Raw genomic sequence first — 27,649 nt, 5'->3', positions numbered from 1 at the left:
CATCAGGATCTTGTATTTGCCACCATCTCCGCAGTCCGTTACATATTTATTTATTTATTTTCCATTTCAATTCTTTTGGTCAGAAGGCTCTAGTATAGTTTTTATAGTCATACATGTAGCAACTGGGCCTTCCACCCTGTATTGCGAGCCTAATTTGCCTCCTCTTCGTTCTCACAATGGGGTATAACTCCGGACACCCTTGTGGTCTTTAGAACCAGGAGGCTCGTTCAGACTCCACCCAACTAGGGCAAAAATGATTGAAAAGAGATACATATGACGATGTTGAAGATCGTTCTGTGTGAATGTGAAACGGTTTACAGAAAGACACTGATCGGAATTGTTGAAGCTAAACTTCGTATCTTTTAAAAATTCACTGACATTTATGAAACACACCTGTCTAAAACTTACTTTAATAACAAAATCGTTATCAATACCTTTAACACTTTTACTTTAGCAACATTATCATATGATTTTGCTATACCTGGTCGATGCAGACTACATTAAGAATTTCTTCAATAAACGTGACACACTGCATTGCAAATCGGATAAAGACCGTGCAGAAAATAACGGGAGATTATGAATATCAATTTAAGAAGGCAGTTATTTATACATTTCCAATTAACTATTATTATTGACTATAGTATTTGAGAAGCAATAAATCAATTGACACTATAGTAATTAAATTCTTCCAAAGAAATGGATTAAATTTTAACAGCAAAAATCTAAATCCGAATAGCAGGAAAAATAGGCATACTTTTGACACATATGACAATAATGAACAACTGTAAAGACATGCAATGAAATAGCAAAAATATCCGTCATCTAATATCCTGTATATCAACTAAACTATTGATTAATACCTGGATGAATATATCGAATCTAATAGGTGAGCAGAATCCACAACATTCTGCATTCATGATCAAAGAATAACTATTAGACTTCTGAAGAAGAAGAATAGCTATAATCCATATAAGGAACAAATATCGGCTAAGTGATCTTTTGTATGAAAAAATTATACACTATAGAATCAGTACACTCATCATTAGCTCTAGCGAAAATTTAGCTTTTCTATATGCTCTAGCAAACCAGTTTTAACTTCTTTGAAATAGATTTTGTGATACATATGTATCTACTGACCTTAGAAAATGACAATGCAAACATACTGTAGAGCATTAGTATATTTTTTAAAATGCACCAGATAGCATAATATAAGCCATCAGTACACATTTTTATACACGCTCAAACACATACACCTCAGTACAAAAAAGTCCATTCTAAACTCATTCTCAGTCTTAATATTTCCATTTCCAAATGTTATTTGTTTTTTAATTTTCGAAATCTGTCCTCAGTGTCGAAGGGGACGGCTCTGTGTGTGTATATATATCTACTTATCTATTTATATGTATTTACTTACATACATACATACATACATACATACATACATACATACATACATACATACATACATGTGTATATGTATGTATGTATATATGTACATACATGTATGTGTGTATGTATGTATGTATGTATGTATGTATGTATGTATGTATGTATGTATGCATTATGTATATATGTATTGTGTTGGTATTTTTCCTGGTACTTCTTGAAGTAGATGCTTTGATCTTGAGTTGTAAGAACGCTTTCATGCTTCTACTTTAAGCCATTAGCTGTACAGTCTCTGATAAATAATATTCTTGTCTGCATCAGCATCAGTTCTGTGTATAATTTACCGGATTTCAAACGTGTTAGCTCTTCTTATTTAGCTTCTTTTTTAAATAACTTTAAGTGCTATAATAAAACACTGTGTTTGAGGTCCTTAACCCTACATATCAACGCACTTTTTTTTATACAGTACAAATCCATTTGTTTCTGATGGTCTCTCACAATTCACATTACCCAACTGCTTATCATGTGCGCATAATTATGCTGCTTTTTGTATGAAATTACAAGTTAAGAAATATATTAATCACCCTGATAGGATTGTCAAGAAAATATATTCGACCTGCGTTTGATTTCGAGTGATACCAAAGGAGAGAAGTTTACAAGCTGTTGGTATCCTTTCGCCATATGTCTCGTATGAGCCAGTTTGCAAAAATTATTTCAAACAGAATATACCATCAAGTTATTAATAGCTTCATCTTCATCGACAGATTTGACAGAGCATCGAATGTAGTTCTTAAAGGTATTTAGTTTAAATCCCTTCAGAATCAGTTTTGATGTTAACCCCTCCAGCTATACTCGTGTTGGTTCGGTCGATTTCACTCCTACAAACATTGATTTTTTTCTGCTTAACGTAAAGAAGTCATTATCATAAACATTATAACTTCAATCATTGTCATGTTCTTTTTATTCTTTTCATTTTTCCTTGTAATCAACTTCATATTGCAGAATGCTGTTGCTTAATATATTCAACAAATAATCCATATGAAAACATCTGTTGACCTCGTACAACTCATCAAATTTGTCTTCTCTCTATATCTCCTCTTTACGGAAACAAATTTGTGTTCGTCCGTAGACATTGAGAGACAGACGTGTGTGTGTGTATGTGTGTGTGTGTGTGTGTGTGTGTGTGTGTGTGTGTGTGAGTGTGTGTGTGTGTGTGTGTGTGTGGTGTGTGTGTGTATGTGCGCGCAACGGCACGCGCGTGTGTGTACGTTTGAGTGTAGCCTTGTTTGTGTGTGTGTGTGTGTGTGTGTACGTGTACGTGTGAGTGCATATTTGTGTGTATTAGCGTATGCATGTGTATCATTGTGCTTGTGTGTGCGTATAATATCTATATATACGTTTGTATATATACAAACACAATAACATCAAATACATGCGTACCCAGGTAAGACAAGGCTGATTTGCCCACAAAGGTATGACCAAAATCAAATCTGTGTACATATGTGCGTGCTTATACTTTTCGTTTTCGTTTTTCAGTTAATTACTTTTGTAGTGAAAGAATTAGTCTTCAACCTAGAAACAAAGCTCCTTCACTGGAACTTAGACAACATAAAATAAGTAGTCATTTATATATGAGCAAACGTATACGTGCGTACATGCAGTCATGTCATTTGCATGTATGATCCATATACTTTGATCTATGTACCTATACACATACATATTTGTATGCCTATATTATGTATATCTACATACTAGAGGGCAAACTTATCGAATATTTTACATCTTTTCAGTTCAATTACTTTTTTTTCTAATGTAATATCCTAACTACCGCTACCATTTCTAGTTTTTTTTCAAACTAAGCATCTCAAGACTGCAGTTTGAAGTGATTACTTAACCAAATGCCCAATAATTACTGGTATAAATCTGAAGTTATAGTCCAAATATAGTATCTGTTGATTTCTAATTAATTTGACTTAAGTGCTTTCTTTATGTTTATTCTAAACATTACATTAACGTCTGCTAAACAACAACTGTCTGCTACTATACACATTTTCTTTTCCCTTACTTAGATAATTATATCTGGTCTCTTATTTCTACATTTTTGTAACCGTTTTGACTGGAATCTTCCACCTGCATTTTCCATATTACAGAAAATGCTAATGGAATATTCATCACTATATCACTATAACATCTTATGTTGTTATCTTTGTGACTTATAGTGTTGTAATCCTGATATCATGTCTCTCAAGTAGAGAATATCAATATTCTATTTTACATAGTTGTGTATGATGTAGGTTACATGTGGTGCTAATTCCTCAGAGTTTGCAACGGCTGTCACATCTAGGCATTCTACTTGCATCTTTATCCCTTTTGTGCAACAAGCAGTTTCTTATTTTTGTTCTTTGATTGCAAAAGTACAGCCTTCAGTATGAGAGTTAAATGTTATTATTTCTTGAAGGAGGCGAGCCGGAAGAATTGTTATCACATCAGATAAAATGCTTGGCAGCATTTCATCCGTATTTACGTTCCGAGTTCACGTTTTGAGTTCGCATTCTGCCGACGTCGTCTTTGCCTTTCATCCATTTGGTGTCGATAAAATAAGTACCAGTTGAACACTGAGTTCGATGTAATTGACATACCCGCTTCACACAAATTGCTGGTCTCTTGCCAAAATTTGAAACCAATATCATTATTACTTTGAAGTTTTCTAACAATATAGCCTTGTATTAAAGTTTTCACTTAATGTTCTGTTGTGTAGTGCAGCTTTCCTAGGACTGTATCCTTAGTCATTAGTTAGAAAACAGTCTGAAGAGCACCTCTGCAATTCTCATAATGCTATTTACCTCATATATCCAGTTTGATACCTGGAATCACTTGGATGCTAGGTGCAGAGGGAATAACGATGCAACTTTCAAAGGCTGTTTAAATCCATCTTAAGACTCTAATTTATTGTTTTTGTTTTTGGTAGATACGGTCAGTATTATTACTGAAATGGGAATTTCTGGCAGTAGCTAGTATTTACCGAGTTTTAGTCTTGATCTCAGCTAGTCTCAAATCGAATGTTTCAAATGCTAGTGTGAGTAGTGGCATAAGCAAACCCATAGCAAGCCACCAATTTATTATTCTTAGACGATCACATTATTTTCATACGTGTGATATCTGATTACGAGTTTTTTCTTCCTAGTGTCATCATAGAATATATTTTCATCTATTTCTGAACGAGGAATGCATCAAGTATGCATTTCTGGATTCCTGTAACATTCCCCGTTGGATATTAGAGAAATAGTGAAAGCAATGATAAAGATTTGCGAGACTAGCTTGCTTTTGTGTGTGTGTGTGGTGTGTGTGTGTGTGTGGTGTGTGTGTGTGTGTGCGTGCGCGAGTATGCTTGTTTCATGAGCATACATGCTACAGAGTGTGCATTCAACAGAATAGGGTTCCTTTGAGTACTTTCCCTACGTCTCTCATTTACCCTCGAAATGTCAATGTACAGATCTTCAGACTGAACGTCAGCAGTATCAACATATACAGTTCAACAAGGGAGCCTCTACGTGGTCACTCATCCCTCTAGAAAGAGCAGTCACTTCTTCCTCAGATCACACCGTGGTGTTTTAAATTAGGGACATATACAATATAATGTAATTCTAGACATGCCCTAAAATGATGTATGGGTGCGAATGGAATTTATATATATACATACATACATACAGACAGACAGACAGACAGACAGACAGGCAGGCAGGCAGACAGACAGGCAGACAGACATACAGACATACAGACAGGCAGGCAGGCAGACAGACAGGCAGACAGACATACAGACATACAGACATACAGACAGACAGATAGATAGATAGATAGATAGATAGATAGATAGATAGATAGATAGATAGATAGATAGATAGATAGATATAATAGGCCTGCTCAGTTAGAATTGACCTATTGTCAAACAATCACAACAGCAAAATCTTCAACTATCCTTATCTCTCAATGTGGGACAGGGAAGTGTGCAAATACTATGGTTTCTGCTGCTCTTTCTTGGATTACCTACTAATGAAAATCTGTTCAACAGGTATAGCGCTTCTATATAAAAACTCATGGTGTAACTATATAATCATTACAGATTTTACCTTTTTTAACATCGATTTCTCTGACACGAGCCCTGGGGAAATAAATCGTCCAATCAACTTTTTTTTTACATTACTGATACTTATTTAATCAACTCCCAAAGGAGATGCTAAAAACAGCAGAGAAATTTATTGCAATCTTACTGTCTGATCTATTATATACAATCCGTTCTGTCTGTGTGTGTGTGTGTGTTTCTTCTAGGATCTCGGGCATCCTGCATCCGATTGCGCTCAAATTTGATATGTAGATACCGACGGTATCAGGACGTGTATAAGTCTGGAGAAAATTACAAAAATCGATTCCAGGTGAGAATGTGATCGACAAAGCCGTGGGAACGTACATTTGTACGCGCAAGTACATCAGTTGTTGCAATCGATACTACGCGCACACGAGAAAAATGCACGTGCAGTTTATGCAAAAAAGCCGGATGGCTTGAAATAATGCCACAAAATAGGACGGTCGGACAAGTTTTGAGAAAATTTGGTTTAAATGTTTCACAACTCAGCACTGTCTATTGGACGGGGAGTGTTTTGCTCGAAAATATAAAAGAGAAAGAAGGAAGGACACATAAACTGATACTCTAAATATTTTACGTTGCTCTAAATACTCTATGACTGAAAAGGAAAGACCGAACAGTCATGGCTGGAATGAATCTATCATAGGAATGTTCAAGCAGGGATATCCTACCTTGGATCTGTGGAAGGTAAAGTTGTCTGGAGGAAAATATGGATTAGAGATAAAATGTGAGGTAAACATGTCAAGTCATTTAGGTGTAATAGCACTCTTCTACTCTGTTGATTTAAAATAGTGATTTCCAAAATGGGCGCAAGACTAGAAATTTGTGAGAAGAAACAGCTTACTGTATCGCCCCTGGTACATGACCGGTACTTATTTTATATTTAACATTTCATTTTAATTCCGGTGTATCACAATTTATTTATTTCTAAAAAATGAAATAACAAGTAATGATCATCAGTCCTGCATCTTTCACTGCTTTTCAATTATTTCCTCCCACATACACCCTTTTCAAGGGTTGTTTTACTTTTACTAGCTTCAACCAGTGGTGTGGCGATGCTAAGAAATCGCCTTTGAAAATGAGAGATCACATTAAGGTCTACTAAGATTTGAACTTGGGTCGTTGGATTCAGAATCATGAGTGCTAACCATTACACCATAGAATATTCCCCCAAATAATTCTTTCTTATTTTAGCAAAAGACCAGCAATTTGATGGTACGAGAAAATCGATTACATCGCCCCCAGCGCTCAACTGTGGCCTATTTTATCACATCGAAAGGATGAATAGCAAAGTTGATCTCTGCGACATTAGAACTCAGAATGTAAAGTCGGAAGAAATGTCGCTAAGTAGTTTGACCGGAGTAGCAACGATTCTGATAACTCACCACCTTAACCTTCCCCCAAATCACGCTTTCTGTTACAGGCACAGGGCCTGATATTTTGGGGAAGGGGATAGTCGTTTACATCGACCCCACTGGTCGACTGGTACGTATTTTATTGACTCTGAAAGGATAAAAGGTAAAGCCGACCTGGCGGGATTTGAGCCCAAAACGTAAAGACGGACGAAATCTCGCTAAGCATTTTGCCCGACGATTCCGTCAACTTGCCGCCTTAACCTTCACTAAGATAAAGCTTTCAAAATTTGGTACAAGACCAGCAGTTTCTGAGGAGTTACATTGACCCCAGTGCTTAGCTGGTACTTATTTTATCGACCACGAAAGGATATAAAAGTCAAAGTCGACGTCAGCGGAATTTGAACTCAGAACTAATGCATTTTGCCTGGCGTGTGCAGCTCACCGCTTTAACCTTCTGCAACACAATGAACTGTAAATTTGATCCTACTGGCTACTGAAATTTCCAGAGCAAATACTGCAACTATTATTATACCCTATGTGTTAATGTCTTTACCAACTCACTGTTTGATATTCTTTCTTATCATTTTCTCTTTTTTTTTTTCGCACTTTTTATAAGATTTCTAAAGAGAAAACTAAACATAGTGAAAACACAAGCAGTATTCGTTAATTAATTTTTGAACCGTTCGTTATTGTTTAAAGCTATCAGCTATCACTTTTGGAAGCCATCCATAGGCTAAATACTTCTATAAAAAATATCTTAATCAGTGATCCCAGTTGACATTCGCGATATAATGCGCGGATTGTGTGATATAGTCGACATGATAAATGTCCGCAGTCAACAAAATCTATTTAATTCGCTTGTCAAATCCTTGGGGTTTATAGCGTTATAATCACACGTTGATAAAATTCTTTTCTCAATTTATTTTCCGTTAATCAATTTTGTTGAATTTAAAATTGCATTGATTTTGTCGTGGTTATTGTAGTAATAATAATAATTTCTAATCCCTCAATCTACTGAAGTTAACTTTTCTGGCCACACTAATAATTATTTCTAACGTGTGGCTGTGTATATTTGCATATGTGAGTGGTGGTGACCATAAAGAAAATTAGTCAGCTTATTTGCCCCTAGTATATAAATGATATTTATTTTCACCAACTCCAAACAGGAGAAAAGCAAAGCTGATCTTGGTAGGACTTGAACTGGGAATGTAAAAGTACGTAACCCTATGTCATAAGGCTTCTGTCCGCGACTCTACCGATTCTACCATGTGATATTTTTCTGTTCTGAGTTCACAACCGATAAAGTTACTCTTGGTGGATCTACAAAATAAGTCCCAGTTAAATTCTGGGGGATAGTTCAGTTTGTAGTCCTTTTCCTTTTAAATAATTAGCAACGTATCCATTATTGTTATAATTCATAGAGAATCGAAGAAAAAAATAACTTCAGGTATTTAGCTATCTATCTTTGTCTTCTGAATTTAAATCTTGTCGAAGTCGACTTTACTTTTATTCTTCGTAGCTGTTTTTGTTGTTGTTCTTTTGCACAAGTTTTGTCCTGATTGAGCAAGACAAATATCAATCCAGATCACCAACATTAAGGTAGCAAGCTGAAAGAATCATTAGCAGCGTTTTGTCCGTCTTTGAGTTCTGAGTTCAAATTCCACTGAAGTCAACTTTGCCTTTCATCCTTCCGGGGTCGTTAGAAATAAGTACCAGTCGAGCTCTAAGGTCGATGTAATCGATTTGTCTGCTCCTCCGTAATTTCTGGCCTTGTGCCAAAATTTGAAACCAATATGATCAATAACATATCGCACGTAACTGCTGTGTTTTTTTTTTTTTTAGGGATAAATAAGATTACATTGTCTAACGTATTCTTTCTTTGAAAACAGTAGGGGTATGATTTGACTACTATTTCTAGCAGGTCAAGCGATTGCTTTGAGACTCCCTTCCTCGTCAGACTATTTGGAATAATCACCAGAGTTGATAAGATGGATACAAATACCTACTGGTGATTGACTCACAGCGTTTCCACAAAACATAAACTTTGAGACTATTTCTATAAAAATCATATTTTTAAGGGTTTCATGAAGATCATCATCATCAGCATCAGAAGTATGATCATAATAAATTTCAACAACACTATCACTTTTCATTTATTTATAAAACATAAGTGAACACAAAGCCATTTAAACATTCAAAGTAACTAGTTAGAAAATCTCCATAAGAAATCAAAGTACTAACTACACTGAGAAGTAATGTTTATCACCACATCAGTATGGCTGTTCCGTTGGAATCGATGTTAATGCCGTTTTTAACCCTAGGAGGAGCCTCCTCCAGCTGGTTGTTGATGCAATCTGCACCCAATATATATTGCAAGCAAAGAAGCGAACCCCTACCATCTTCATTGTTTTCTAATTATTGTTTCAGCTTCAGATCGCACCAGTCTATGATCCAAACGGGTTAAATGTAATGTAACATCTTTTATTTATTTATTTATTTATTTATTTATTTATTCATTCATTTATTTAGTGTATCGGTGTCTATATTATTTAATGTATCCTTTATTTAAAACAGTGTTTTGACTGCAAAAGATCCGGCTTCTATTTTTGGCAAGTTTAGTGACCGCGAAAGGCTCTCACCCTAATTCTTTTCTTTTTTTTATATATGATATAAATGCCTCAACTTCAATGCCTCAATTCCTTTGTCTTTTCTTTATTTCAATTCTCTAATTTTCTTCCACTAATAGCAAATACACGAACGTTCAGATAACGAAATGAGAAAGTTATGCAAATTTCAGTTATAACATCAACATCAACTCATATCCCTTTGGTTGACTTATGTTGTTTTGTGTGAGTATATTTGAAATGATCAGTTTGTGGGGAAGAATCACCGTAGGCTGTATGCAATTGCGAAGACCCACGCCATCTTATTCACGTTTTTCTCAATGTTATATTTTTCACCATTACTGAAGTTCCATATATTTAAGTAGTTTTTGCCCACACAACACATTATCAAATAAGTTTTACTCTTTTATTTGTAGCTTCTGCTATTCCTGTAGTTTCTCAAATTCTTTTAAAAGAATGTTTTAGTCAGAAGCTATAAACAGAAATTATATGGCATTATATGTCGTAGAAATTGTCGTAATGAATGTGTATATCATTTATTGCACGCATGCATGATATCTATTCTCCTAGAAGGGTAACTATTTTTTCGACCATCCCTGTGTGTCTGTTCTGGCTTGTTTTAAGCCCGACAGATTCTGAATATACTGAAAGTGCTGCACATTCTTTAATTGGCCGTTGGATTATCCACCAAAGCCATCCAGTTCATGTAATGCGTCAATGGTGGGTGAATCCAGTGGAGTTCATACTTTTTCCAAAAAATGTTTTGTGTCAACGATTTCAGTAAATCCTGGTTACAAGGAAACAGATATAAAATAATTCAAACAGAAAATCTAATATGGCCTCTATGACTAGTCTTGCCAGTAGCTTACCACCGTTGCACTGCACTCTAAATATTCAAATACTATCTTTAGAAGTAACTATTTCTAGAATACATTAGAGGGTCGGATAGAATGCCTTGCGGTATTTTTCCTACTTTTTGTGCTCAAGAACGGAGTCAACTTCACCTTTAATCCTTTCGAAATCGAAATAGGTTGTTCTCTTTCTATTTCTCTTCTTTCGCTTTTAAGTTCAAACATGGAGAGTGATGGCCTTCAAATCCCTTAGATACATCATATGTCACAACTCCAGCAGATGAGGGCCCAAGGCAATGCTGTATATGATATCCTTCTAATTCATGTATTGTTTTGTTGACCATTTTCAAGTACTTCCTTCTCCAGTAATCTCAAACTACATCGTATTTTTTTTTTATTTCTTCGTAGAATAAAAGTCAATTTTGGCAGATTATTCCAATTAAATCTTGAAGAAAGCTCATTGGTTCTGACTACTCTTACCATTTCAGTATTTATATCATGGGTCTATTATTCTATGGTTACTTCTTGTTCTTCCTATGCTTGAGATTGTGTCACTTTCTGAATTATGCTACCCTTGATCTCTATGAACTTCTTCTTACGTTTTACTCCATGTCGCTGGTAATTAATTTTTATACGGATGACTTTCAATACACACACTGTTGTTCAGTATACGCATTACATGCGAAAACATATTTGAAGAATTGGATAGGAGCTAGCTCTTTCGCTAAATTGCACACCGGAGAAAAAAAATTGTTTTGATCAGAATAGAGAAGTTTGATGGCATCTGTCTGACTTGTGTTCCTGTCTCTGAAGACTTCAATTTCAATATTCTGATAAAGTTCTTTACAAATTCACGAGCAATAAACGTACAGTGCATAAAATGGTATTATTCAACCTGATTAATAATCTTTTAAACATTCAAGTATTTTTATGTTTGTAGCATACTTTATTTTATTTATTAATTTTTAAGCAATTACTCAATATTTATATTTAAATTGACTGAACGAATTCTGCATGTTAAAATTTCCAATAAGTCGATAGAGTGTTCATTCAAACGTCTCAGTATCTTAATTTCGTGCTGAATTTTCCATTAACAGGGACTATTATAAACTTACTTTTGAAGTTTTATACTGGAGGTCTGCACAGCTATAGAAATATCACTTAGAGCCAATTCAAAACAACTGAGATGCTTTCATTAAACTGCTGGTTAAACAAGCAATTTGATCCAACTCAGTAAACCTGACACTTCATTATACTCGTATCCATTTCATTTAACATTTCAACAATAACGTGAATAATGTCATTCTACGTTATCAATTCGGCCAACGCACACACCGAGAAAGGTGCGCAAATATACAGAATATATTTAAAATTTTTCTAGCAAAACTACTCAAAATTTGTGTGTGTGCGTGTGCGCACGCGTGTACAGTAAATATTTGTAAATGCTGTTCATGCTTAAGATTTCTACAAAATATAAACAATATATTCCGATCACTGCAGAACCAATGAATCAAATTTCAAATTATTTGTAAAATAATGCTAAAATATAACGAATGTGTCTTCAAATCAAATTCCCCACCCTTGGACAGTTACACACTTTTGCTATTTGGGAAAACATTTCAAATCAATATTAATGATAAAATGCAAATACAAGCACGCATACACGGGTACACACACGCATATATATATATATATATATATATATATATATATATGTATATATATGTGTATGTATGTATGTATGTATGTATGTATGTATGTATGTATGTATGTATATGTATATGTATATGTATGTATATATATATATATGTATGTATACATATAAGATGATAATAATAATATTATTATTATTATTATTATTATTATTATTATTATTATTATTATTATTATTATCATTATTATTATCATTATTATTATTTATTAAGATGTCGCACAGTATCCAATATCGTGGTGTTATTAATTGAAGATATTGTGTCTACCGGGGTTTGCACTGTCTGTCAAGTGACAACAAGTGTCTCAGATTGACAGTACTTTACATAATATGCGTGCAATTCCAAGTAACGCCGATTTTTACAATACACCTAGATTGTAGGGTATTTTTAAAGTTTCCATTTGTTTCTTCAGGTTGGGTGGTATTGAGCCCAACGCTCCGATAACAATAGGGACAACCTTTATATTTGACTCTCGTAGCTGCCACATCTTTCAGGATGGGTGCACTGTAGCGGACTACAGCAACAGCCCAGTGGAGGTGCAATGGCCCAGTGGTTAGGGCAACGAACACGCGGTCGTAAGAACGCAGTTTCGATTCCCAGACCGGGCATTGTGAGTGTTTATTGAGCAAAAACACCTAAGCTCCACGAGCCCGGCGGTGGGGTGGGGTGGAGTGAACCCCGCTGTACTCTTTCACCACAACTTTCTCTCACTCTTTCTTCCTACTTCTGCCACAAAGCAGGGAAACCATGGTGTAACCCACTATGGTGTGGTGAACTTTTAAACCATAGTCTAGATTACGAATCCTCTGTACCCCAGGATGGTTCAGCTCTCCACCCGTTAAAACCCACCGTTTACAGAATGAGGATAACAACGTAGCTTTCGCGCCTGTGCTGCCGCCAGTCTATCACGTGTGGTGGGTGGATCTTCAAGTTGCCGCACGCATTCTTAGTAGCTTAGAGTAGGCTCGAATTAGAGATTATTCTTTGTGGCTAATGGCGTGAGTCCTGATTTGAAGGAAGAAAAAGCAGCAGCCCATATGTTGATGGCAGTCACAAGGTTCCTTGAGTTGTGTTTTGATTTCAAGAGAAATTTGAGGCGCTTGAATTATTCAGTGATGACCTTGTCTTTCATTTCTCTGTGCAAGATATTGTCCAGCTCCAGGATCCCAAGGTACTTGCACCCATCATCATCTAGGTCTTCCATTCTCTCTCCGTTTGGCAATTCTATGCCCTTACAATCTGTATTTTTCCCTCCGTTTCAAAGTGAGCATTGTTCACTCCGAGACACTGAATTCCATCTCTGTATCCTTGCTGAACATCTATACAGTCTCAACCAGCCTTTCCATTTCAGGATCTGTTTTTGCGAACAGTTTTAAATCATCTATAAAAAGAAGGTGGTTGAGACGAAGTCCGTTCTTTCCCAGCTGATAGTGCGCGTTGCCGAGGTCGACTTTGCCTTTCATCCTTTTGGGGTCGATAAATTAAGTACCAGTGAAACACTGGGGTCGATGTAATTGAATCATCCCTTAGACCAAAATGCCTCCTTTTTGGAAAAATTTGAAACCATTATTATTATTATTATTATTATTATTATTATTATTATTATTATTAATAGCATTGTTGTTGTCATAGTTATTTTCATTATTATTTTCATTATTAGCTACGGAAGCTGTATTAATACCAAAAGGTAATCTTTATATCCAACTTTAGAAAACATCCATGAATATTCATACTGCTGAATAAATATTTCTTTAAGAAGCCGTGCCATTTCAACAAAATTTCTCGAATAATGGTAAAATATACTACATTAATGGGTTTTTCTATATTGGTTATACGATGCAACACCGATTTTAGATTAAATAGTAATTACGTCTTCCTCCCATAATTTTCAGGCAAGTAAGATTTCATATAATTGAACTTAAAGAAACGAAACAAAAACAAGCTATCAATCGTTTAAATTGAATGTACTTTATAGAGAGAAAAAAGCTGGTTCTAACTTTATTGATTTGAAGATTCTTAATAGTTTAAAAATAAAAAAAAACAATGAAACTGTGGCGGAAGGTAGAAACTGTAGGTGGTTATAAATTATTTAGTTTCGTCTTTCTATAGTTTGGGTTCCAGTTTAAGTAGGATCTAATTTACATTTCAATCTGCTGGAGCAGACATAATATATACCAGCAATACTCTGACGATATTGATTATAATCCTATTCTACACATTTCTGGCCTTATATTAATGATGTAAATCAATATTTTATACATAGTAAATAATAATTGTTTCTGATTTAGGTACAAGGAGAGGTCCGGTAAGAGCGATATCAGACACCCGTACGTGACTGGTACTTTAATTTATCGACGAATGGAAAAATTGATCTGGGCTGCATTTGAACACAGAATGTGAGGTGGCGATCGAAATGATGCACTAACGATTTTGCCATCTCACCGCCTTTAACACAGCAAATAATAACAAATGATTGTGGTGTGGGTAAAAGCGATCGAGTAAATGTTACATGCCTTATAATATTTCGTTTCATGTCCCTAGGGAATGAGTGGGTCATCGTTGTGTGGTTTGAAAAATCTGCATCGCAACTACATAGTTTGGGATCTAGTTACGCTACCCGGCAGTTTGGGTTCTACCTTCTATCATTGCCTCAGATCTATAAAAGCTTTGTGAGTGAAATTTGACGGATAGAGACTGTGTGGAGACCCGTCGAAAGATTATTTCTGTCCTTCGGTGGTAGAATTAATCCATCACCCAGTTCACCACTATTTTTTGGTCTTTGCGTGTCTTTTGCGGAATTCCATTATATTGCAAATATCCATTTAGTACATGATAATTACGTTTAAGGATAATTTTCTCGCCTCTTTGTACCAGTCTCGGAAGACCTCAAACAGCTAATGACAACTTTTCTTCCTCTTTTAAGTCATTAAAAACCCCACAGGTTAAAACTTTGCTTTTCACATGTGTGGAATTGATAAAATAACTAGCAGTATCGAGTTGATGCTGATTCATTCAGTCAACTATACAAGTCTCTAATAAATGTGTAGCCTTGTACTTATATGAGAAACAATACTTTATAGACACAAAAGAGACGAATTACGGAAGCAGCGGATAAGGAGATGTCAATAGCATGCAGCATTCGTTTTAAAGTTTCATACCTTTATGTTCTGAATTCAAATTCCACTGGAGTTAATTTTCATTTTCATTTCTCCAACGCTGATAAAATAAGTATCAGGCAGCTTTCGCTAGGAATTTATTACATTTTGTCGGCATAAGATATCAGTATTTATTAAATGATAGCAATGATGCGTAATGGCTGGCTTTGAACTAGAGAATGAGCAATTTGCAACTAAAACTAACTCAGTTCGGTTGTTATCTGATATGGTGTTATATTTTTGTCTCTGGTAAGTTCTAAACAAGTCTTCAGCCTAAAACTATTGCTTCTTATTTTCAGAAATTGTATCCAGGACTATAGTAGCCTACGTTCCTCTCTTTAAAGTTGGTAAAGTGCTCTCTGGGGCATATGGTCACTATTTCTTACAGGTTGAGCGACAACACCGATGCGCCTCTGTTGGTTTGTAGAAGCTCTTTCGTTAGTTTTCTTAAATGTTCCATCATGAGTTCCCGTTGAGGCTCCTTTATCTTAGACGATGCACTTCACTGTAATAGATGTACTTCACAAAAATATTAAATTCATTATTACTTATTTACACAAGGAAAATAAAAATATCTATTATCGTCAACATTTGAAAGACACCTAAGACAAACGGAACTAAAGGGGGAAGTTAAAATTATAAAACGTTTCCTTCTTATTACGACTCTGAAACTGAATTTTGCTCTTTGTAGCTTGTGCAGCTACTCTGTTCTTCAGGAGATCAACCAATTCTATGAATGAATAGATATGCTTTGGAAACTTGGACTCTTAAATCAAATGTAGAATAATATTCGACCGTCGTTTGTTCTTGTTCAAACACGTGCTATAAATTATGTCCTTTGATTATCTCAGTTTACATAACTAGGAAATAGTTAACCAAATAGTTAAAAGAAATACAGGTTAAAGGAAAAAAGTTTCTAAGAACAACATGCAACAAGAATACAAATGGCTATCATTATTGCTTTTACTTGAAATTTGACATTTTTTTTAAAGGTTGAAGCAACGGCGTTTTCTTTTCTTGTGAATAGAACAAACAACTTGGAATATGAATAGGCATACTGCTACAGCAAAAGGCTAAAGTCTGTTAGAAGCTTAGTTCGTAACGGATTATTTCCAAAACTTTGGATGGATTTTGTCAAACAGCACTAACTAGTGATGTTTAAAGATATCTGGAAGTGCGTAATGTTTTCAAATAAAATTGGGTGATTTCGGTTAATTCTTTGATGCACCGACATGAACTAAACACATGCAGCAAAACCGAGAAAACTAAAACCAAATGCGCTAGCAATACAATAAGGAATATAATAATAAACAAAGTCAAACAACAATCAGGGAAATATAGCCGAATTCTTAACAAATTTGCTTTAGAATCATAGTGCGTCAGGTTCAATCCCACTCCAGGATACCTTGGACAAGTTCTTTTTACCAAGCCTTGGATCACTCTAATCTCATAAGTAAAATGAGCTGGCGGAATTTGTGTGGAAGCCCGTGGGTTAGACTGTACCGACCTTGCAACGAACACTGCGTCGTGTTGATTGCATGAATGGTACAAATGAAATATTCGAGCAGTTACACTATGATTGCAAAAATAGATAGTCGGAACTATTAGAATTACTTATAATCAAAACCGATGCAGGATTAATTTCAGATATGTGTGTGTGTGTGTGTGTGTGTGTGTGTGTGTGTGTGTGTGTGTGTGTAAAATCCTAGAAATGTCTCAATGCTTGTCATTAAGTTATTTAAATGAATCTTCAATTTATTGCAGCTTGAAGTTTCTTATTTGACTAATAATAACCAAACGAGAAAGTGTAGTTGCAAATCCTATATATATATATGTATATATACTGGGCTTAAAATACTTGTATGTCACTTTTGCGACGTGTACTGTTTTCTCATTCACTCAATAATAATGATAATAATGATAATAATAGTAATAATAATAATAATAATAATAATAATAATAATAATAATAATAAGAAGAAGAAGAAGAAGAAGAAGAAGAAGAGCAACAACAGCAACGAAAAGCGAAGAGAAAGACAGCAGTAAAAGAAATAGGGAAAGGGGGATGCGATTGAACAAGAAAGTGGAGAGTTGTTTACACGGTGTGAAAGAGAAAAGATTTTAATGGAATTAAAATAAATGCAAATGTAGTGGCGTAGATTAAGATAAATGTAAAAATTTTAAATTGAAATCAAATGAACCTTAAAACGAATTAAGGATGCCGATGATACATACATACACACACACACACACACACATATATATATATATACACATATACACAAAGAGAGAGAGAAATGCATATATATATATATATATATACACACACAGAAAAAAAAAAAAATATATATATATGTAGGTATGTACATATGCATATAAATATATATTATTTATATATTATATATATATATATATATATATATATAATATATATATATATAAATATATACACATATATATATATATATACACACACATATATGCATACAAAGTGACGTGCACACACGCATATATAAATATACATATATATTTATATATACGCCACGCCACACACACACACACACACACACACACACACACACATATATATATACCATTCCCTCTTTGATTCAGCTCTCCTGTTTTTAAAAAACATTTTCCTCCTTTTTTACCACTTCCGTCTTTTTAGTATGTGACCTCGTGAAGACTACCTGCAATTTTTTTCCTCTGTCCTCCCGTCTCGGGATCTTTCTTTCTCCTATGTTTCCGACGAAGAGCTCCGCTCGAAACGTCATACCCTCCTTCTTCCATTTTCCTGAGCGCCTAATAATAATAATACTGTAATTGTTCCACGTGTTGTTGTTTTTTCTGTTTTCCCGTTTGGATTAACCCTATATATATATATATATATATAAGTCAAAAAGAGGGTGAAAAAATTGGATACTAATTTAATAACATCAATTTAAACACCAGTGTTCTAGCGTAAAAGACTGAGATTCAGTAAATATTATTAATCCACAAATATGAGAGAGAATCCACTATGTGGACGCTCTTACGCTAGAGATAGATCCGCAAGGGGACTCAGCCACTAAGAATTGTTCTCAAGAAAAATTTAGCACACTAAGAACGCAAGCGAGCAGGACAAATGAAAAATAACAAAAAAATATAGATTAACCCCTTACAATTGTTTCACTGTTAATAAATTATATGCAATTTTACTTACGTAATTATCCTCAGATCATCGGTGAGGTACGTCATAAAATATAATTTGTCGAACTGCACGCTATATATTAACACGAGGTCAAAGACACGAGCAGTATTATTTCGCTTGCGTTCTTAGTGTGCTAAATTTTTCTTGAGAACAATTCTTAGTGGTTGAGTCCCCTTGCGGAACTATCTCTAGCGTAAGCGCGTCCACATAGTGGAATCTCTCTCATATTTGTGTATTAATATATATATATATATTTATATATGTATATATGAGGGAATATTATTCCAATCTTATTTTTTCTAATTTATATATATATATATATATATATATATATATATATATAATATATACACATACACATACACACACACGTATTACATATACATACGTACATATGCACATACACACACACAAACACACACAACACACACACACACACACACACACACACACACACACACAAATGCATAAATACAAATGAAGCGAAGAAAATAAGATGAATCTTGGTAGTTAGGATAGAATATAGTCAGGCTGAAGTAGGATCTAGGGGAAATGATGACGAAGTAAAATATAAATGTAAAGATGAAGGAAATAATACAAGATTAAATAAAGGCTAAAAACAATATGCGGTAGCATAAAGAAAGATGAAGAAAAATAAAAAAGAAGAATTAAAAATAGAGTAAAGTGAATGAAAAGTAAGTTATAATTCTTTTAGTAAATATTCATAAGTAAATATTCATAAGCGTTTTCATAAAAAATGAAAACGTTTGTTTCATTCTCTCTCACAAAGTTCTCTCTCATAAAGTTCTTAAATGCAGATCTTAAATCACCCACATATGTAAATATGTGTGTGTGTGCGTGTGCGTTTGTGCATACATAATTTACAAAACAGATTCATCCAGGTTTATATAACATGTCATCTATCATGAAGCTATCTTTCAGGCTCAGCGCATATTGTTAGGTCTATTTAAAACTAGGACGCTGGTCTATGAGAAAGCATGTGATGAAAAAACGAGAAAACAAGCTTGAAATTATTAGTAGCCCTTTTCTTTATTGCGTATAATAAATTGCATTATTTCTCACTGGATAGAGTACTTTTTGTTGATCCTATCTATAACGGAACGGTAAACTATGTGCACGTGCGTGTGTGCGTAAAATTTTATCTATATATCCTACTTAATGCATATCGTCGAAAATTCAGAGGTTGCAGTTGTCGTTTCGGAAAAGATCCATTTATACACTTAATGTATTACAAAAACATAATAAGCACAGTCGTGGCGGTGTGGTAAGAACCTTGGTTCCCAACCACTTGGTTCTGGGTTCAGTCCCACTGCGTGGCACCTCGGGCAAGTGTTTTCTACTATAGCCTCGGGCCGACCAAAGCCTTGTGAGTGGATTTGGTAGACGGAAACATGTGTGTGTGTGTGTATTTATGTCTTTGTGTCTGTTGGTGGGTTTACGTCCCCGTAACTTGGCTTACAAAGAATTTATGGTGGTGTCGATTTCTTCGATTTCAAACCCTTTAAGGCGGTGCTCCAGCATGTCTGCAGTCAAATGACTAATACAACTAAAAGAATAAAATAATTTTTCTACACCGCAACACGGAACAAAGTCGTCCCAGAAACGACCACGCGAGTGAAGGACCCCTAGCTGTTGTCACAGCATCATTCTTGGAGAAGAATACTCTGACTTAAAAACTATGGTTTCGTGTGATTAGTAATCATTTCGCTTCGGTCTGTCATTCGGTAGTAATCATGGAGCCTCTTTAGAGAGTGGCACTCGGGTTGTGCAAATGCTTATCACTATAACCCAATCATGTACAGATGTTTCTTCATGGTTACCGCATTTGGCATTCCATCTACTAAAAGTCATATGGTGTTGAAAGTGGCGACGTATACAGTCATAACAAGCAGGAAGCACACGCCTGTTACCTATGCTTCAAACCATGAAGATCTGCAGCGGAACCAAATAGTTCTATGAGAGGTCATGAACGGAAAGTCAGCAATGCCATTGATGAACAAAGAAGCACAAGGAGTCGGCAATCATCTGTGAAGATGGAGTAATCCTCGTGTGTATTTATATATGTATGTATGTATGTACGTCAGTGTATGTATGCATGTATGTCTGCACGTCAGTGTATGTATGTATGTATGTATGTATGTATGTATGTATGTATGCACGTCTGTATATGTATGTATGCATGTATGTATGTATGCATGCATGTATGTATGCATGCATGTATGCATGCATGTGTATGTATGAATGTATGTATGCATGTATGTATGCATGCATGTATGCATACATGTGTATGTATGCATGAATGTATGTATGCATGTATGTATGCATGCATGTATGTATGCATGCATGTATGTATGCATCCATGTATGTATGCATGCATGTATGTATGCGTGCATGTATGTATGCATACATGTGTATGTATGTATGTATGTATGTATGTATGTATGTATGTATGTATTTATGCATGTGTGAGAAAGTATGTATTTAAAATCGTAATCAATAATCTGAATGCAAAGATACAATTAAGAAGTTTTCTGAATATATTTCGATTATAAAGATAAAAGCTAATTACATACTACAAATTAGTTATCTAACGTATTATAATAAGTGGATAATGAGTCATTGCTTCATAATTACACCTCCTGTTTGACATTTGAAATACACCATATTTCATCAATTGAACAACAATACGAGGCACTCTCTCAGATGATAGTTCCATAAATTTATAAAACAAGGATGTATATGGTAGTATGACAAATGTCAAATACTTGTGCAATGTCACATCCTTCATGTGTCATATTACATAATGTTATTTAACTTTGTTACTTTCTGCATCTAGCAATGCGCATGCTTATATAAATACACACAGATGCATACTTACGGCTACATATGGATAGATCAATATATGTAAGTGTATATACATTCATATATGTAAACCATTAGTTTATAAAAGGATAACTATATACCCGTAAATGTATAACACACATACATACCATAATATTTCCTGTATTTTGTGATCTGTTTCATGTTCTATGTTCAAATCTACACGAAGTAAGCTTTGCTTTTCATCATTTCAGAGTCTATAAAATAAAATACCAGTCAAATACTGAAGTCTGTCTAAGCGACTAACCCTTCGATCCACTTCGTCCTCTTCCCCCGCCAATTACGTCTATATGGCCTCGTTTATACTAAAGGTTGAGAGGAAGTCGATTGTTAGGCTGTAATGGCGTCGGAAACCTGTTCCAGGATTTACGTTCTAAGTTCAAATGCCGCTGAAGTCGACTGCATCTTTCATCCTTTCGGTGTCGATAAAATAAGTACTAGTTGAGCACTGGGTCGATACTCGACTAGACCCTTTCCCAAACCCAAATTTCAGGCCTTGTGCCGACAGTAAAAGTGCTTACTATTATAATTAGGAAGCATAATGCAATTCATAAAAAAAAAGCCCCTCGCAGTATTTCGCTGAATTTATTCAATGACATTGGAAAAAGTATACATATATTTGGGTATTTATTCGACATATGGCGTAGTGGATAAGAGCGCGGGCTACTAACCCCAAGATTCTGAGTTCGATTCAAGGCAGTGACCTGAATAATAATAATAATAATAATAATAATAATAATAATAATAATAATAATAATGATAATAATAATAATAATAATATCGAAAAATTCCTTAGGAATGAGAACCCAGGTTCGAAATTTTCCAAGACACCTGATGAAGGCTGAAGGGTATATCAGCCGAAACGTTGTGTTAACAACAAACAAGATGAGGACAAATATCTGTCAAATGTACATAATTCCTCATTTCTTAAATATAGAACTGTATTGAAAAAATTCAATGTAAGTCATTATTATTGTCGCTCAGTTTGATGAAAAAGCAAACACGTGAGTCATTTGACACACCAGGAAGTCGCTTCAAAGTGGCTGAAGGAAAGGCAAATGACAATAAACGTGTCTGTCTTTCTCGTGGACATCTTTGAAGATTTTGATCACTATGAACTGGAAAATCTCAGTTGAACAGAAATACACCTACGTGCGCTGTACACAAGTGGTGGACTAATGAGTTAAAAAAGCATGATTGAATATATAAATGGATCCCGGCCAGAATTTCTGATCATTATTTTCAATTTTCTTTAATCATCTGAGCTACTAAACTCATTGAACTAGCGTGTAAATGGTTGAATATTCCATAGTCAAGTGCAACCTTAATGTAATTCCCAGGAGAAATAAACGTGACACAGTATAACAAGGCTGGACTTTTGAATTACAAGTTCGAAGGCTTCTTCACAGTTTCTGCCAATCCAATTTCACTCACAAATTATGGGTCGACCCGAGGCCATTGACAAATATAACATTTGCCCAAAATGCGGAACCAAGGTCAAACTTCACAGCCGCTCGGTCAAATTGCGCTCACAGATATATTCAGGAAACGAATTACATAAACATTTAATGAGCTCAGTTTGAAACTAAATGACCGAGGTGAATTTCATTACAGGGAATCTCATCTGCGAAATATCTCATTCTAGTTTCAGAATTAAATGCACAAAAATCAAAACAGTTAACTTGTTATGTAGTCTCAAAATTTAATCGCTCCTCACTATGCAAACAGCATTGTGTAAATATCTGAAGGAGTGTGTAGGAGGAGAAGCATGCTTGCATCAAATTAGTCAACACTCATCAGTTACTGTACATGACTGATGAAATAGTGAAATTCTGCAGTACACACAACGCAACAAATGAATCCTCTAGAAAGATCAGAAAGGTTATTTTCTGAACCCACTCCAATTTTAATAAGGAGGTAAAATTTTACGGATTGTAGTAGTTATGGATAGGTAACTTTCTAAATTCATATGTTACTAATGTTGTTTAATCTCAAATTACCTCTGATCGAGTTGGCATATAATAAGACATTCCAGCCCAGCCCAGGCCAGCCCAGCCAGTCTATTTCCCATGCATAAAAAAATTAGCTGCTATTTCTAGCCGAATGAGTAGACGGGAAGAGATTACTTCATTTGGATTTCTAAATACACTAGTTCTCTTCGTTACTCAATTAATCAACGTATAAGTGCGGTTGAGAAACATGCTTAACATTTGCAGCACAATGAATAAGGAGAAAGCCTACATTTTAAAGCCATCACAGAATTGAATGTATAAATGCCGTGATACAAGATTTATAACAGAAAAAAAACAACAATTAGATCGTGTGGTGCAAAAATGTGTTCGCTCAGCGACCAAACATGCCTTTTTTTCAAATAAAAAGAAAACAAACAGAAGTATACAACGTAGTTGCTATGCACAAACAAGCATACCCACGTGTTTTCCTTTCCGTCTTTTTGTTGATTCCCCTGGTCGTCTTTGTATCGTCTATCTGCCCGGATGTTTCATTTCGTCTGTTGCGTTCTTGTTCCATTGTTTGGATTGATACATACATATAGAGGCGTACGTACACTTTTGCTCACCTTGTAAGTATGTATCTAAATTCTGTACGACCCTTACTTACTTGTAGTCCCCCTCATACTTTCTTCTTTCTTTCCTCTTTTCTTTTCCTCTTTCCTCCTCTCTCACATTTCTTGGTTTTCTCTTTCTTTAATCTCCCTACTTTCCCTCCTCGTTTATCTCCCTTATACCTTTCTCTGTGTCCCTTTGATTTCCTCTCTTTCTCGTTCTTTTCCTAATTCTTCAATCCTTCTGCCTCCAACCTCTCTCCTTTCTTTCCACGTAACCGTTGTTCGGCCAAGCATGATCTTTCATGTCTAAAACATCTCTTGTATTCCTGTCTCATGACTTTCACCTTTTATGTTCGTTTCCTATGTTCCTGCCTCAAGACTTTCACTCTACACACGCCAGCTCCACTTGATTCGTCTTTATTGGTCGAAAGACACGTGTTGTTATTTTCTTGTTGCTTGTATTTGTAATTGTGTAACATTTCCTCCGTTTTTTATCTTTGTTGTCGTACACATTCGCTTGCTTTTTCCCAAAATATTTAATGCTCTTAGCTTAGATTTTTGGAGCCAACCAGATTTGAATAGTCTCAAGTGTAACCGGCCGAAACTGTAAGGAGGATCTGGAAACCTGACAGACGAGAGAAGACTGTGAATGATCCGTCCTTGTTTTTTTTTTCCTGTCAGTCTATTTGTTGCTTTTCTTTTCTGTTTTTGCATCGTCTATCTGTCCGGTTGTTTCATTGTCGTCTGTTGCGTTCATGCTCCAATTTGGATTTATTTTTGGCTGGGATCTCTTACCCCATCTACCATATTCTCCTGATTTTACATCATCCAACTACCAATTGCTTTTGTCTCTACAGAACTCATTGCAAGGAAAAAAAATAACGATTTAGACGGAGTCCAATTGCAACTAGATAATCTTTTTTCTTCAAAACCAGTCAAATTTTATGCTGAAGGAATATTTATGATGGGCAAAGGTCATTAACAGTAATGGAAATTATTTCATTAAATAAAATTTATTGAAATGTCAATTATTTATATCCCTTTTTACATATTAAAAAAACGCTCAGAACTTTCCGGACAACCTAATCTACATATAAAAATGCTCTGGATTTCTATCGTTTGTCTTTATCAAATAGATAATAAAAATAAACAACTCCTCACTAGTCCAACTATAATATCATTAGCCAAAGCGAACCTCTACGTGCTAGCTTGATCTACAAAACAAAATGGCAGTGAAATTTGCAACTAGATAATCTTTTTTCTTCAAAACCAGTCAAATTTTATGCTGAAGGAATATTTATGATGGGCAAAGGTCATTAACAGTAATGGAAATTATTTCATTAAATAAAATTTATTGAAATGTCAATTATTTATATCCCTTTTTACATATTAAAAAAACGCTCAGAACTTTCCGGACAACCTAATCTACATATAAAAATGCTCTGGATTTCTATCGTTTGTCTTTATCAAATAGATAATAAAAATAAACAACTCCTCACTAGTCCAACTATAATATCATTAGCCAAAGCGAACCTCTACGTGCTAGCTTGATCTACAAAACAAAATGGCAGTGAAATTTCTCTCTGAATCAAACCCTTAAGTGTTGGAACCACTGGATAATGTAGCTATGAGTTCCTGGTACACAGCAAAAAGACGGGATGGTTATGGCTGGAATACTTATGATCATAAATCTGCCCGAATAGGGTTAAGGAAAATAAACAACAACTGCTCTTATGTGTGTTTCGTGGCATTAACAGTTAGCACTAAATTTTATTAGTCACGGCACTTTCTTTAACTGCATTCGCCATATTCTTCCAGTTTTATGAATAGCTAAATTCTGCATTGTTGCTATTTTTATTTTCTGTATGTTTAGTTCACTCTCTAAAAGTATAACTAACACCAGCGATACCCTGAAGGACAGTCATTCTTAATGATTAGGTAAAGTGTACTTTATATGTCCCATTCACTATTACGATTTCTCAGTCGAATAGAATTCACCTGTTTTGCATCTAAATAAATAAAAGCTTTACACTCATCTACGGTAGCCTACTTTACTATCTTTATTGTCATTGTTGATGGTATGAAACATTATATCAACAAAAAAACCTAATGGATAATTTTGCAGAACTATTTTTACAGTAATAAAATAAAAAAGAAACGATGCTGAAATATTTAGAGATTCTTTAAAGAATCTCTGAAAGGATCTGTCTGCATTTACAAAGACTTCCACTTCGTAAAAATAAACATTTAGTATCGTTTCGTTATCTGATAAGTGAATCGATAGAATCGTATGAAAAGCACATGGTTCCGGGTTCAGTCTCACTGCGTGACACCTTGGGCAAGTGTCTTCTACTATAGCCTCGGGCCGACCAAAGCCTTGTGAGTGGATTTAGTAGGCTTAAACTGAAAGGAGCCAGTCATATATATGCGTATATATATATATATATATATATATATATATATATATATATATATATATATATATATATATTATATGTGTGTGTGTGTGTGTGTAATTGTGTGTATATGTTTGTGTGTCTGTGTTTTTCCCCATAAAATCGCTTGACAACCGATGCTGGTGTGTTTACGTCCCCGTAAACTTAATGGTTCGGCAAAAGAGACCGATAGAATAAGTACTAGGTTTACAAAGAATAACATCTGATGGTCTGGTCGGTCACGTGATCATATATATATATATATATGTGTGTGTGTGGTGTGTGTGTATATACATATTTCGTTTTGGGATTTGGCTTGCAAGATTCTTTATGTGAGTTCCTGTGCTGTGCTGAAGCATATTTTGTTTTGTCTGGGGAGGTCAGTCTCTTTTTGTGCCTTATTATTCAACATTCACCGGTTCAATTTTCACCCATTTCTTTATTTTTTTCTGAAATTTTCGTTGCGTCTTGCAAACTTTTCAATAGTCTATGACTCAGTCCGTTCACCGAACTACATTCTTTTTGTTTGTGCGCATGTATGTGGGGTAGTGTGCGTGCGCACACACATGTAAGTATGAAAATATGTATGTATGCATGCATGTATGTATATATATAATATATATGTATGTATGTATGTATGTATGTATATATATATATATATATATATATATATATATATATTATATATATATATATTATGTGTGTGTGTGTGTGGTGTGTGTGTGTACGTTTTGTATGTATGTATTTTTCATATTCATGTGTTCGTGTGTTTTCATGTGTGTCTGTGTGTTTGCATATGTGTGTGCTTGCATGTGTGTGTTTGCATGTGTATGTGTGTGTGTATGTATGCTTGTGTGTTCATATTGCCTATGTACCTATTTATATGTAATTCTATCTGCTTACATTCATATGAATGAGCCGGTGAGTGTGTTAAATAATATATATATATATATATATGTATACATTTTTTTTTAATATATGTTATTTTATTCTGCATCTCAGTTGCCTTTTAGTTCATAAATCGATTCTACACATTCGGAAAGCTTGGTAGGAGAGACATCTGGTGGGGAAAAATATGAATTAAATTGAATGTCAATATCTCTTTCCAATTGATTTTTATCTTTTTTAGATGGCGTCGGTTCCCAATTTATTCCCGAGATATAGGAAAAACTAATTTTCCAATACTATGAGTCCCAAAAACTTAACGTCATCGCAGTATCACTGGATACTTTATCTCTATGCACTGTTTCTGGAGTCTCCTCATAATAAAGCAACGGACAACCACTTTCAGTACACTTCAAAGTGTTTAACTCCATCACTTCATAGTACATATT

The 27,649-nt window shown here is 34.9% G+C and overlaps 1 protein-coding gene and 1 long non-coding RNA gene across 2 annotated transcripts in view; one reads left to right on the top strand and one right to left on the bottom strand.

The window, feature by feature from the left end:
* The window catches only part of LOC118762558, a 19,001-nt gene extending 1,194 nt beyond the window's left edge, over nt 1-17,807 (bottom strand). The window contains exons 1-2 of the long non-coding RNA XR_004998311.1: nt 17,798-17,807; nt 13,306-13,308 (exon numbers count right to left, since the gene is read on the bottom strand). This is a non-coding gene — a long non-coding RNA (uncharacterized LOC118762558). The remainder of the gene's footprint in view (nt 1-13,305; nt 13,309-17,797) is intronic.
* The window catches only part of LOC118767619, a 187,474-nt gene that overhangs the window by 82,304 nt on the left and 77,521 nt on the right, over nt 1-27,649 (top strand). The window lies entirely within an intron of this gene.

Source organism: Octopus sinensis, linkage group LG1, assembly GCF_006345805.1.
Source record: "Octopus sinensis linkage group LG1, ASM634580v1, whole genome shotgun sequence".
In the NCBI taxonomy this organism is placed as follows: Eukaryota; Metazoa; Mollusca; class Cephalopoda; order Octopoda; family Octopodidae; genus Octopus; species Octopus sinensis.
The sequence above is the reverse complement of the archived record's forward strand: the minus strand, read 5'-3'. Positions and strand labels throughout refer to the sequence as shown.